We start from the raw sequence: 15,091 nt of genomic DNA on the forward strand, positions 1-15,091 counted from the left end.
GTTAATGCTCCAAAAAGAGAAACTGCACTATCATAAGAATCCATCATTTCAAACAGAAGATGTTGAATGATACAAATGCACTCTCTTCCAATGACAATTTATAGCTTAAACAACACAAATTTCCATCCAAAATTTCCCCCAAACTTTTTCGCCGAAAATTTTCCCTCTAAAAAATTTGTTTGAAATATTTCTCTCCAAAATTTCATTCTCAAAATTTATTTAAACATTCTATTAGAATTTTGTCTTGAAAATTTTGACCCTACATTCTATTCAAATTTTCCACACAAAATTTCATTTGATATATTCCTTTGAAATTAAAATAAATCTTTTACTTAAATTATTTAACATTAACTAGATAATTAAAGTAATTTTTATAATCTATATTATATTTTTTTATCCCACATTCAACAAAAGTTAGTGTATCATCATAATTAATATATATATATATATAATTTTATTCCCACATTCAAGAAGCGATAAAGTAATCTAATAATATTCGCTATATAATAACTTTCATTGTTACTATTCCTTACATCACATCAAGTCTTCTGGAGATTTCGTTAAAAAGCTTGGAGAGATTTTGCAAAGGAGCTACATTGTCATTGAAAAGACATTCAACAAGAGATTTTCGCATTTCAAAGGTTAGTTTCCATTCTATTTTGACCATTTATAGAGGAATTTGGGAAAATAGGTTTTTAATGCTCATAAATCATTTTTTATATATTTTTTTTATTTGTCTCGGGGGGCAGAACAATTGATTAATTCGAAATTTAGGAAATCATTGAAACAAGGCGAACCTAGGTTTAAATCCCACTGAGGTGACTGGTTTACGACAAGGAAGACAGGTCATACACCCCGAAAGGTTTACTATGAGTTACGTGTCAGGAAGGCTGTTAGGTTCCTCTGGGATACCAAAAAAAAACTATTTCATAATTTTTTTTTCACATTTATTAAAAGAAATAGATTTTCTTTTTCAAAATTTAAAATTAAAAATAAATTGCACCCAAGCCAAACTTGCTCGCCCAGGGCTAGGCCCATGGCCCAAGGGCCCTGGGTGCCCAAGGTCGATTCTGAAAATCAGGATTGGGCGCCTAGGGCTCATGGGTCACGAGCCTCGGTAGGGGTGGTCGTGCACGCCCGTGGCCGAGGGTTGATCCCGAGAATCAGTCGTAGGCACCCAGGCCCAATTCTAAGAATCGACTTTGGGTGCTCAAGACCAATTCCCAATGGGTCTTGGGCACTTAGGGCCCATGGGTCATGGGCCTAGGTAGAGGCTGGCGAGTCGTTCCCACCTAGGCCCGCGACCTAGGGGCCGAAGAGTCGTTCCTGACCCAGGTATGCGACCCTTGGGCGCCCAAGGCCGATTGGGAATTGACCCTAGGCGTACAAGGCTTGTGGGCCGTCGGCATGGGCGGTGGTGCCTCGCCCAAGACCCATGGGCCGCAGGCATGGGCGGTGGTGCCTCGCCCAAGACCCGTGGGCCGCAGGCCTGTGCGGGTTGCCTTTCTTGCCCCCATTCAGGCCCGTGGCGCCCAGGGTTTATTCGGGGAACTGACGTTGGGCATCCAAGGTCAATTGTGGGAATCGGCCCTAGGTACCCAACTCCTGTGTGTCGTGGGTATGGGCAGGAGCGATGCAAGGGACACTTGCGTTCCTTTGTTTATGATGTTTTTTAATTTTATTTTTTTTGTTTTGTTTTGTTTGTTTACTTAAGATATGTGGTCTTTCCTAATTGACTTGTATATATATATATATCTATATATATATATATATATATATTCTTTTTCCAGGAAAATGACATCAAAGAAGGTCTCTGTGAATTTTTAAGGACCAAGGGAATTACATCATCTAAAGTTGCAGGTGGACCCTCAAAGAATACTACTAAATGAAACCAACCTGAGACACATGGTAAAATTTAAGCAACTGTCTCCTCAAATGAAATGAAGATTATTTCAAAATGGAAGGCATCATGAGAAATGAATTGTACAAAATTTGCATGGTATGTTAAAGATAGAGAATGCGAAGGTGGTATGTAGATATATCTATACGCTGATATGATTTACAATGGTGGAATTTATGAGGTGCTCGGAAGAGTATGAGACATATGTTTGGTGCTGAATGCAAAAGAGGTTTATGTACTTACAAAACTGCCCAACTACATGAGAAGATTAGATATTGTTTTTCATTGACGATGTATGACACCGATGAATATTCTACAAAGATATGTGAACAAATCGTAAATGACATTGTACAAAACAAAGTAAGTTTGCTTATTTATATTTATGTGTTTTGCATTATTGTAAGTATCATTATATTTTTATAACTTACTTATTATTGACATATTATATTTTGTTTTCTAGGATTTTGTTGAGGGTCTTTCAATTATGTTGGAGGGAGTTTAGCTTATAGAGTGAGATATTATGAATGTGGTCAATTGTATTCACATAGAGTTAGAAAATGATAGGAGAAAGAAGCAAAGAAAAATACTTCATGAAGCTACAAGAGTACATACATGGGATCAACAAATAATGCCTATAGTGGATCAATCTAGTAAAGCTAGACATGTTACTTTTGAAGATGAGGAAGTTGAAGCTGAAGAATATGTTTCCATTACTGAGAATGAGATTACAACTGATGTCGAAAAGGATAAAAGTCATAAAACACCAAGAACAAAAATGCCCAAGAATGTCTCTCTTCCACTTGATGATGAGGAGATTGCTTATGTAGAATAAAATATGATAACCAATAGAAGGAAGAAATCAAAGTTGGTCATTCTGAAAAAATCATGGACAATAGTGAAGATCATAGTGAAAGCTCACAAGGAAGCAGGGAAATCATAACACTAGGTGTTGATTTAGAGTATGGCATTATTAAAACAAAACAAAATTCCATTTGAAATCGGATGATGAAGACAAACTTAATTGAGGGTGGTCATACATTTCAACTTAATGTCAACCAATTCTATAAGCAAAATAAAGGACAATCTAAAAAACAAACTAGAAAGCCACACCACATGCATGTTCATGAATTGAAAACATTGATCAGGTACAATCCATATGCAAATGTGGTTTATTACATGATTCTTTTTTATCTGATTCAAGTTCCCAACATAAAGACATTTGATAAGTCAAGATGCTTTGAATACAAATATTATGTAATTGGGGGGAACCATTCTACAGAGGTTAGAAGATAATTGATAAAGGAATATCCTAATAACCTGCATTTTGAAATAGTGATATGTATCATTTATGTTGGTTTAACATATACATAAGCAAAGTTATTGGCATAAGATAATAATACAAATAATGAGTATAGGATGTATATGAATTTCATACAAAGGTTAGATTTATTCATAGTGAATTTGAATAAAAATGTGTTGGGGATAAGACAAAGCTTATTCTAACCTTTAAGAAGGAATGTTGTATGGAAATAAGTTATCAAATTGAGAAAAAAAAAAAATTTCAAAAGGTGGCAAAGGAAATTCAGATATATTCAGAGGTATGGATAACATTTTCTAGTTGGCATTAAAAACATGAGAGATATGGGAATTGAAAAATGATTTTTCGACATGTGTGAGAATATTGCCATAAAAAACCAAAAGATTAAAAAGTCTAAACCATTGATATGTACAAACAGTAAATCAGGTCTTGAAATCAAGCACCTTCCAGATGATATGACTATCATACCCTGAAGAAAAATGCAAGGAGTGAGAGATGACAAACTTTTCAAATCAATATTATCTCATGTGAAGTCAAGTGAATTATCATTGGATGAAATGTGCGAGGAATTTCAAAAGTAAGCTTGTTGAAATATTTTTACTTATTTTTTGATTATAATTTTCTTTTAAATATAACATATTGTTGTTGGTAGTATTTGTTATAGATATCACTATATTAACATTTTTTACATTATTTATTTAGTCACAAGGTTTATACGAAAATACAAGAATAAATGGTTAAATTGCTGAATGAATATAGTTGAGAGGATGTTGTACACAACTACCGAGATTCAATTTCTACATCAACACTAAAAGATATTTATCTTGCATTTAAAAATGTATGTTGATTTATACATTAATTTTTATTCATATATATACTATTTTTATTTTATAACTTATACATATTTTGTTTATTTCATTAAATATGTCGAAGAAGGATGCAAATGGAGTACCAGATAGTTTTAAAAACTTTATTGAAAAAATTAAGTTGGAAAGGCTAAGAAAGAAACACCTTAGGAATGTTTAACTTGATCCTAATTTTAATCATTTCAATTGGAATGGGTTCCTAACTGTCTAATATCTAATAATAGAAAGTGATTGTGAAGACATTGCAAAACTCATACCTAAAAGGGATTATTCCCTCGTTATCGCAAATATTTCTCATGGTTTCAATATCCCAAACATTGAATATGATAGCGAGCCTTATGCTTATCAAGCTTTGAGTAAAGTGGTTATAGGATTTATAGAAGTCATAACATCACCATTTTGGAGATTTGTGACATTTCATTTAGTCACACAATTTTCAATGTTATTAACAATCTCAAAAGGAAAAGCAAACTCAAGGATACAACTTACATGGGAAGACATTGAAATTGTATGTTTGATTAATGTTTAAAAAAAAATTATGTACAATTTAATTGAAATTTTACTATTTCACGTTAGAAGCAAAAGTCAAATCTTATTGGTTGTGGAGATCAACCAATTATAGGTGTTTGTGATTTGATTCATGTTGAATGTTGGAATAAAGATGATAGCTATAAGCCTATGCTTCTAAATCAAGTAGATGGAAAGAGTCATAGCCAAGTACTAGTTCATGATGTTGTTGTAAAAAAACTAATATATGAAAATAAAGAAGCAAAATGAGAGATAGTTAATATTTATCAAAAACCACAGTCATTGATTAACTATCTTATAGATTTATGTTCAAATGAAGGAGATTGGGTTTTGGATTTATTCTCAGGTTCAGGTAAGTTTTATTATATAAAATTGAATTTCAATATTTTTTTTTCTTTTTATCTTTTTATACTAATTTACTTAATTATTTCTTTTATACTTGATAATTGGGTACAACACTAGCATGTTTCCTACAAAAATGAAGAAATTGTATTGCCATTTAAAAAGACTCATTAATTTTGCAATTTTATTCAACAAACAATTAATGTTATTCAGTTTCTTCCAAATGCAATGCAAGAAGTTGGTTTGAGGAAAGGGGATTTTAATGAATAACGTGTGGAAAAAAATACAAAGAAACCTCAACCACCGTTAGATGGAATGATTGGAAAGGGATGCTTTGGGAGATTTGCAAATATAAAATGATCAAACTGAAGAACACAATATTATGGAAGAAGAAAATAATGAAACTCTAGAAGATGATGATCATGGATTATAAGATATTATTGACTAAATTTAAGTTATACTTGCAAATCAAGTTCATTTTTAGAACTATTCATTAGTTATACTTGTAATGTTTTGACTTTGAGATTTTATAAGAATAAGTACTCAAATATTGTTGTTATATGTTTAATATTTGTATTGTGTGATTTTCACTTTAATTTTAATGTGAATCATTATTTATTGAAAAAAAACTGTAATTATTATTATTTGTTGACATAAAATTCATAAAAAAATGCTATTTTTTAAACCTTTTTGGTTAAAATTTTTCTGTAAAAATTATTTATTTGACATGTCATTTTTTAGCCAAAAAATCTCCAAATGTGTATTTTCTTTGTTATATCTATATTCAAATGTTTATTTTTATGTCAAATGTTAAAATTTATTGTCTTTTTATTGACAATTATTTGATTTGCATTGAAATATTAATTAATAATAGCTAAATATATAGAAAATCGTAACTATAAAATATTGATTTTATTTTTTAACTATGTAAAAAAATGAAGATCTTACTACAAAAAAAAAATGAAAATAAAAACAAAACAACACAAACCTGAAAAACAATTAAAAATAAATATCTCAGGGAAGAACAAGAAGAAGGAGACTACATAAAAAATTGTTAAATTTAAAAAATAATTATCCACACTTAATACATTAGAAAATTTAAAGTGTTAAAAATAAGCCTTGTAAAAAAAGGGGTTGATGTTGCATCAACACTTTTCAAAATCAACATGAAAATCAGTAACATTTTAAAAATAATGTTCATACTTGATACATAAGAAAATTTAAAGTGTAAAAAATATACTAAAAAAAGGTGTATTTTGAATCAAAACTTTTCAAAACTGAATGATTTTTTGCTACCTTAAAAAAATGGGTACGCAGTATAGTTCGCATTTGATAGTCTACATTGTCCAAAACACAACCACACAAGTCATCATCAAATAGGGACACTGGATGTTAGGTGGAAAACCCAACCAGGAAAAACCGCCATTGTTGTTGTCTTCATCTTCTTCTATTAATAATATCAAAATTTTCTTTTTACATAATCACTGGCCACCACCAGTGTGCAAGCCTCTACTCGCAAATAAATGTGAGCCACCACTCCCAGAAACTATATAGGCCACCACCTTCACTAGTTTTCTAGCCACCACTAGAAGGAAGCCTCTACTCCCTGAGCAAGTTATCCAACCTCTACTAGAAGGAAGCCACTACTCCCTTAGAAAGCCACCACTCACTTGCAAACCTCTATCTGCAACACTAAAGGCCCCAACCTTCAAATCCACATGGGCTTAATTTCATTTATTGTCAAATTGTAGCCCATGAAATCTACATACAACAAACGTGAGCCTCAGTTCATCCTATTTTCACACTAAACTCACAATAAAACAATTTGCACATGTACCAATCTCTTTGCAACAACGAATCTTCTCATAAACACAACCAACAACATACATATAAATCTGCAATACCACGAAAAATATGATATACAATAGCAACTATACAAGACATAGATCACAATGCTACAACCATATAAAATTTCTGCAATAATAAAATGTAATATGCTAAGCTATAATCCCCTGCATACACGATGTTAGCAATACAAATGTGCCATAGAAAACATGCTAACATCCAATCTCCACACTAGCAACAATCTCCTCCATCGAACGCCTTCATAAACTTGCATAAAACATTTGTTGAAGCATGCACACAAAACTTTGCAATATAACTGATATCCTTCAACAATTTACTATAGCTATGTCTCTCCTCTCACCATATGCTCTAAATACTATACAATATCTCTCTCACAAAGGAACCAACCAACACTCCTCAAAGAATTCTTCTATAAATAATTTTCTAAAGTAATTAAAATAATAATTGCATTCAGAGTAATGCAGAGCTAATCATCTTTATTTATACATTATAGATTTGGTCCGGTTCATAGAACTTTCCTCCTTGACTTGATCCACTTTCATCTTCATTGAATGAGAGATATTTTCAAATTTAACTAATCACCTTCTTCAATAAATAAGAGACTTTTTTCAAGTTTAATCAATCACATCCTTCCATTAATGAGAGAGATATTTTCAAACTTAATTAATCACCTTCTTCAATAAATGAGAGAATTTTTCAAGTTTAATCAATCATCTCATTCAATAGTGAGAGACATTTTCAAGTTTAATCAATCACCTCTTTCAATAAATAAGAGTCTTTTTTATTTTTATTTTATTTATTTATATTTTTTTAGTTGATTTTTTTTTTGTTTTTTTTTTCTTTGACATTAATGCCAACACAATTGACTCCATGGTTGACTCCTTAGGTAGACATCCTAGGTTGACATCAATGCCAATAACATGTGGCCAACATGGAGAGGACTACCCAACCATACTATTTGTAGATCCATTTGAACGTCATATCGTCAATAAAAACTCAATAAAATTCAAGCCACTTTACCATCATTAATGTGATCTTTAAAAGCATGATTAAACAATCTCCTTCCTTTGAGACACCTTCTTTTGAACATCATATCGTCAATAAAAACTCAATAAAATTCGAGCCACTTTACCATCATTAATGTGATCTTTAAAAGCACGGTTAAACAATCTCTTTCCTTTGACACACCTTCTTCATGATAACATTATATTCGACAATCACGTCCTTTGGCATACCCTTTAACATCAATGACGTTGTTTATCATCAATGACAACACTATGTCCAACAATATTCTTACCTTTTGTTATATGATATGGGTTCAAATCCTAACATTCCCTTACCACTGTACAATTTTTTCATTTTCAACCTTTTCCCATTTGTTTTCATAAAGTTTAATTTACACTAGGTTTGTTTAGTTTTAGTTTAGAACTATACATTTTATGGTATATTTTGTGGGAATGTAGCTTCATAGAGATCCTACATTTTGGAAAGTTATTTGGGTTCAAATCCTAGCAATCCCTTACCATTTTTTTGTTGCGTTATTAGATTTTTATTCCCATGAGTTTTAATTTATAGATAGGAAATATTAAAACTGACACTAAATATGATTGCAAAATTGACTATGGAAGGTGATGTTAAATATGTAAATTCATTTAATGCTTGGAAAATGCTCTAACTTGGAAAAAGAAGGCACCATATTTTGACACTAAACTTGAAGTTTATGATTTGTTTTGTTGTAGTGTTTGTAGAGTAGTGTAAGAGACTACCATGGTTATTTGATGGTTGGATGAGATGCCTAAAGTGCTATGTAATGAGAAAATTGGTTGAGCCACGAGAGAAATTGAGTTGAGTTGAGTCAACCAGAAGTTTCTAGCTTGGCTCCTTTACCCTGATGGCCTCATAGTCAAACTTGGGTGTGGCATTTACATTAGAAGTCTATGGCTAGGTGTACTCATATGTAGCCAATTGGTTAGACTATCTTTGGATAAAACATAATTTTTATGTCTCGTTTTACGAATTTTCAATTTAATGTTATTGTTTTTTTATTAAAATACATGTGTTTTTCATATTATGTGTTCGTATATGTTTAAGAACAATGGTACTATTACATTAAATGAGTTCTTGTGATGCCTTTCCTATATATTCTATTGATTTTATAATTTTTCATCATGAATGCATACAATTAATGATGGGTCTCCATAGGAGACCTTCTTTGTTGGGATCATGATGAATTGGTCCCTTGGGGGATATGATTTTAATGATTATTTTAGTGGCTACTCATCTTGTGGCTTGGAGTGCATGATGAGGATTCCATAGCACTAGCCAAGCAACCGTCCATGCTCTTTAAGCCCCGAGGGTTTTCCTAATTGGTCGAGTTCCCATCACTAAAGAGTCTCGTTAATGGGAGGTCATGAAGTCAATTCTCCTCGAAACACTCATGGTTAGGCTATGTTAATAGGTCGACGGGATGTGATCCCTTTGGGTGGATCTGCCCGAATATCTCCTCGGGAAAAGAATAGCTCTAAGGGTTAGCTGAATTGGTCGAGAACTTGCTTAATATTTCCTAAGGAAAAAAAAAACTTGCTCTTTAAATAGATATCATAGAATAATAAGGTGATAAGACACATATCAACTATCGACGTAATCTAGAATGATGAATGGCATAGGATAATCATATCATTTTGCATAAGATAAAATGGTGGTTGGTAGATGAAATCGATATAAAAACACACTAAAAGGCACATGAATAAATTACATTAAATCAAGTTGGTCTTAAGAAATTTCTACTATCTAAATATCTTGGAAAATCCTTGCCAAATTATGGCATGTGATTGTGAGAATACAACTTTTAAATGTATAATATGTTAAGTCATGAGCCACTTGGAGGATGTCTATCTTAACAAAGGCTAAGACCTCACAAGAGAAAAATGAGAAAAATAGCAAACTTAGGTTGGTATCAATCTCACATGAATATTGGGGAAATTTTAAAAATTATGTATTCCTTTTGCTTCAATCAAGAGAACTAATAGAGCTACCGCCTGCTATCATGGAGACATGGGATCGAGTCAGTGAAACTACCACTATATTCCTAAGACTAAGAAGCTGCCTACAAGCCACACTAGATAGGAAAATCCGGTTTCAAACTTAAGTGGGGCTCCTATATTGGTTAGAAAACGTCTTTGAGTGTGAGATGTCTACCATTAAGCTTGCATGATGGGCTAATTTTTTTTTTATGCATTTCACTCCCACCTTGGTACATCAACAAAGGTTCCAATCTTATCTTCTAAAAGAAGGAATCATCACATCCTTACAATCACACCAAGTTATCCAAAATTCTTTTATATATATATTATATTTCTATTTACTACCTTTCTAGGAAATGAAGCCATAAGATAACATGAAAATTTAAAATTTTACTAAATCGTCTAATCTACCAACTTTACGTTATTCAACTAAATACAAAAGGGAAAAAATTAAGAAAACCAAACCCTTGTAAATCTTCAAAATCGACAAAACATATATTACCATGTTTATAAGTACGTTAAAAAATTGAGTAAAATATTAAACCAATAATTTAATTTGTGTCTTTTTCTTGGAACTATTGGAAATTTGTGTTTTAGGTGATACACTTCCCTTAAACCAGATTCGTTTGGCCTTCAATTTATATAGCCCATTGGATTCTACGGATAAATAAAATATTCTAGTGCTAGTGAGATATCGTTGACTTGGTTTAAACCGGAGTGAATAATGAACTTCTAGAATCTTTGTGCCCAGACAATGGAAAATGTAATGAAATTATATACACGTAAACTTTGAACCTTATCCATCCACCTGTATAGATATCCCTTCACGTGCGTATATGGCTTAACGTGGTCAAAAGTTTAGTGCTGTAATGATGTGATTTAGAAATAAGTGACATCTCATGCTAAATAAATTTGGAAGTTAATTGTGCAGGCTTTTCTCGATTTTTTTATTTTTATTTTTTATATTGGTATAGTATATGGTTCATTATATTGATCTGAAAAATGGAGTAAATTAGATTAATTTACTTTTTAATTCAGAGGTTTTTAATGAGTTTAATAAAACTTTTCATTAACAGAAATTTTAATTTATTGTTAAATAATTTAAATTAATAAAATTTCAATAAATTATAATAAAATATTACATCATCTGAAAAATATAGGCAGAAAGTTAACCTTATCCACTCATTAATTTACTCCAGAAATAAATGAAGTTATTAAAGTCCTTTTTACATCATCATTCTACACGACCATTCCTAAAATTTAGTTCACATTTTTTTGGAACATCCCTTAAACTTGGAAATTCCAAAATTATCGCCACCTTATCACACACGCGCGATATTTCTTGGAAATAGGACGCGCACAGATAAACTAGCCGCCATTGACTTGCGGAACTTTTACCAAATCCCGTGTTAAATGCCCATTGGTTATAACGGATTCCGTCACTGCACGCCCATTGTTTATGCGCGGTTTCCAACTTCGAACTCACCTTCAATATTGCTCGACGCCATTTTCGTGTAATTATGGTCATGGAACGGTATTGTGTGGGGGCAAGTTATAGATATGAAGCCTCTTACACAATCCTTTTCTTAAATAAATGTAACATTTTTATGATATAAATTAAATTATATGACTTTCTTCTCGTCCTCACCTTTTTGTGACATTTTATTGTTATTATAAATTTCAAATTATAGCATTTTGGTTTAAATGATTATTTTAGTTTATCCTTTTTCTGCGTCAAACTGAGATTTTGTGACTATTTTTACTATTATGAAATTTAAGAGATTTTAGTTTAATAATTGTGTATTTAAAATAAGAATGTTTTGTAATAATAGGATGAAATTTTTGTTCTGTAATAATAAGATCAAACCATTTTCTTTATGTATTAAAAGAACATGTAAAGTTTTTGTTGATACATTTTAAAAATTATTTATTTAAAAATTTTGTATATATAAAATTAAATGTAATTTTTTTATATTTTAAAGTTATATAATTAAAAAGAATGTTGGGTAAAAGTAATGTTTTGCAAATGAGTTTTTTTTTAATGTATTCAGATGTAAAATTTTGGATTTGGAATAACTAAAATATAGTTTAAGAATAATTTATTTATAGGTTTTGTAAGTATAAAAGTGAATGTGAATATTTTATATTTTAATATTATATAATTAAAAATAATATATTAATTAAGGATTTATAAATAAAAATAAATTATAAAAGAATTTATTTGTAAAGTTTATATAATATTATAAAAATATTTTAATTTTAAAATGATAAATTGGTTAGATTTAAATTAATGTAAAATAATTTGATTTATGAAATAAATAGGTCTATTATATTCGAATTTAAGATTAGGTATCATATTTATAGAATCATAATTATTTTTATCTAAGTTTGGTGGGACTATATATATCATGTACAATATATCATCTCAATCTAGGTCTGGAATTGAACCGATAACTTCATATCAAAGAGTGCATTCTATTCAAGACCCCATGGACCCTAGAATTATAATCATTACATGTATTCAAATTGTAAATTTTTATTAATTTTAAAATTAATTTAAATTTATATAAATTAATTAATTATTTTAATACTTATGATATTAAAAAATAAGATATATTTAATATTTTTAACAAATACAATTTTTTTTACCGGGAGCCATTTGACTACTAAGTCTATGAAGGCATACTTACTCTATCCCTATAGTTTTGAACTTGTGACCTCTTAAGAGGAAACACATACTCTTAACCATTAGGCCCATTAAATTACTATGATTATATATATTAATATTTTTTCAAATTTTCTAAATATTATATTAATTAACATATTATATTATACATGTGACAATATTGTTTTATTTTATTTATTTTTAGTTATAAATACTTCTGGTTTTCCCTATTTCCTAACATACTCAGATAAATCTCCTGATGAAGGAGACCTATGCAGTATTCTCTTTTCCTTCAATTGCTCAACATTTCCAAGCGGTTCCTTCTGCTTTGTAGATGATGGGGCATGCTCTTCATTCTGATACATACATGGTCTCACGTGTACAATTTGTTCCTCTAGGAAAACAACTTCCTCAAGCACTGTTACTTCGGCAAGAAGTTGCTTTGTCTGACCAAACCACAAAGAAAGCATATTTGTCAAATACTATAATCGACTATAGACACCTCCACAAGTTGTAAATAGAAAGGCTGTCATTCATAGCCTATGATAGAAAGAAGAGGCCTTGGGTGTATGGTATGGAGCCCATAGATAGTTTCCTTCTATGTAAACCTCTAGTTCCCAAAGCCCTATTATGTGTTTTGGGACTCTATTTAGTGTTCTCAGATTACTATCGGGTGAACTCCTTTTCATGGAATGAAGCAAGCTTCTTACAAAGGAATACCTAGGGAACAATATTTCATGGGAATAATTTATGGATGCATCATTGATTGCACAACAAGAAATTTGGGCTGCCATAGATCCTTATCAAAAGAACTAGGCCTTTGATTGTGCTTATAGAGACGTGTATAAATGGAAACACTGCTGGAGAATACTTGCACAAAAATTTGATCTGGAACCATTACCATATGAGAGTGACTTACGATGTTTCCTTTGCAACATTTGGTGCAAATGCTAGTATTATACATGTGACAATATTGTTTTATTCTATTTATTTTTAATTATAAATACTTAATAATATTAAAAATATTTATATAAATTTCAATAAAAAATTTTATCAAAATATTAATAATTAAATACTTAATAATATTATTAAATAGTAATATTAAAATTAAAATTAATAATGTTATTAAATATTTGTCATAAATAATAGTTTAAATAGTAGTTTGTTAATTTAATTCTCATCTACCTTGGTTTTATTATTTAGAGAGATGTTAATTTATGTGGTAAAAATTTGAGCATATTGAATATCGTGAGGAGTAATTCCTATAAACTCATAAAGACAAGAAAATTTGAACATTTTATTATTAAAGTGAAAAGTAACCATTTAAAAATTAATTATAAATTAATTATATATTTTAATATTTTTAAATAAATTTTATATTTTATGAATAAGTGATTGCCATATTATGAAATATAATGTAAATAATGAAATTCAATATTCAAATCCTAAATCAAATCAACATAATTTCATTACATTTAACTCATCAACTTTTATAAATTCTAACTTTTGTTTAATAAATAAAAATATTTAATTTATTTATTAAATATTTTCTTTTAAAATGAATTATATTTTTATTATAATTTTGTGTCTGACTTAATCCTAACCTTGAAATTAGATATAATAATAATAATAATATATAATAAAATTGTAATTATAATAAAAAAATCACAGTGATATATACTCTTCAACATTTTTTATACTACCACCTATCAAACCTATTTATCAATTTAATTTAAAAAAATATATTAAACCATCGATCGACCTTGATCCAGATGGCTCCCAGCGTCGCGAAGATAGTTGCTGGCTCAGTTCCGTCCACATCTGTGGGTCAAGTTCATGCCCATATCTTCAGTGAAGCCCCAGTTCCCACTGTCCAGGTGGTCCAGGCCTCACTCAATGAGGCTTTGAAGTTTTCTAAAAGTGCCCTAATCTGCTGGTTCAATGGTTTTTGGCCGCGGCTGACAGCTCTCCACAGTTGGATCTCGGAGGTATGGAAGCCTGTCATTTCTGATGAAATTAATATCTACCCCTGTGCTAGGGGTTTCTTTATAGTAGATTTTGAAAACCCTGAAAGCAGACAATGCATTCTAGATTCTGGCCCTTGGTTTTGGGAAAACCTAGGCCTATTCATGAAGCCATGGAACCCATCATTTGATCCTTCAACAACAGTCATAACCTCAGCACCAGTTTGGGTGAGATTGCCAAACCTACCCTTGCATCTCTGGAATTTCTCCTTGCTAAAAGCCATTGGAAATGCAATTGGGAAATTTTACTGCAGGTGCCCAGAAATAGAGGAATATGCCAGAACCACCTATGCATGCATCTGTGTGGAAATGGACTTCAGCGCCGAATTCCCAGTTAAAATATACCTAACAAGTAAAGACTATGTGTGGAACCAGAAACTCGATTATGAAAGTGTCCTCTTCAGATGTCGATCCTGCTTTGAGACAGGCCATCTAGCCAAAAAATTGCCCTAAAGCCTCCCAGAAAAATTCTACTAGAAAGAATCACCACAGATCTACATGGTGGGAAGGAGCACAAAAAGAACATTACACTGTCATCAAGGAAGAATACTCTCCAGAA

This window comes from Pinus tabuliformis, chromosome X (assembly GCF_031772625.1).
Source record: "Pinus tabuliformis cultivar Carrire ecotype Pingquan chromosome X, CPIR1, whole genome shotgun sequence".
Taxonomy (NCBI): domain Eukaryota; kingdom Viridiplantae; phylum Streptophyta; class Pinopsida; order Pinales; family Pinaceae; genus Pinus; species Pinus tabuliformis.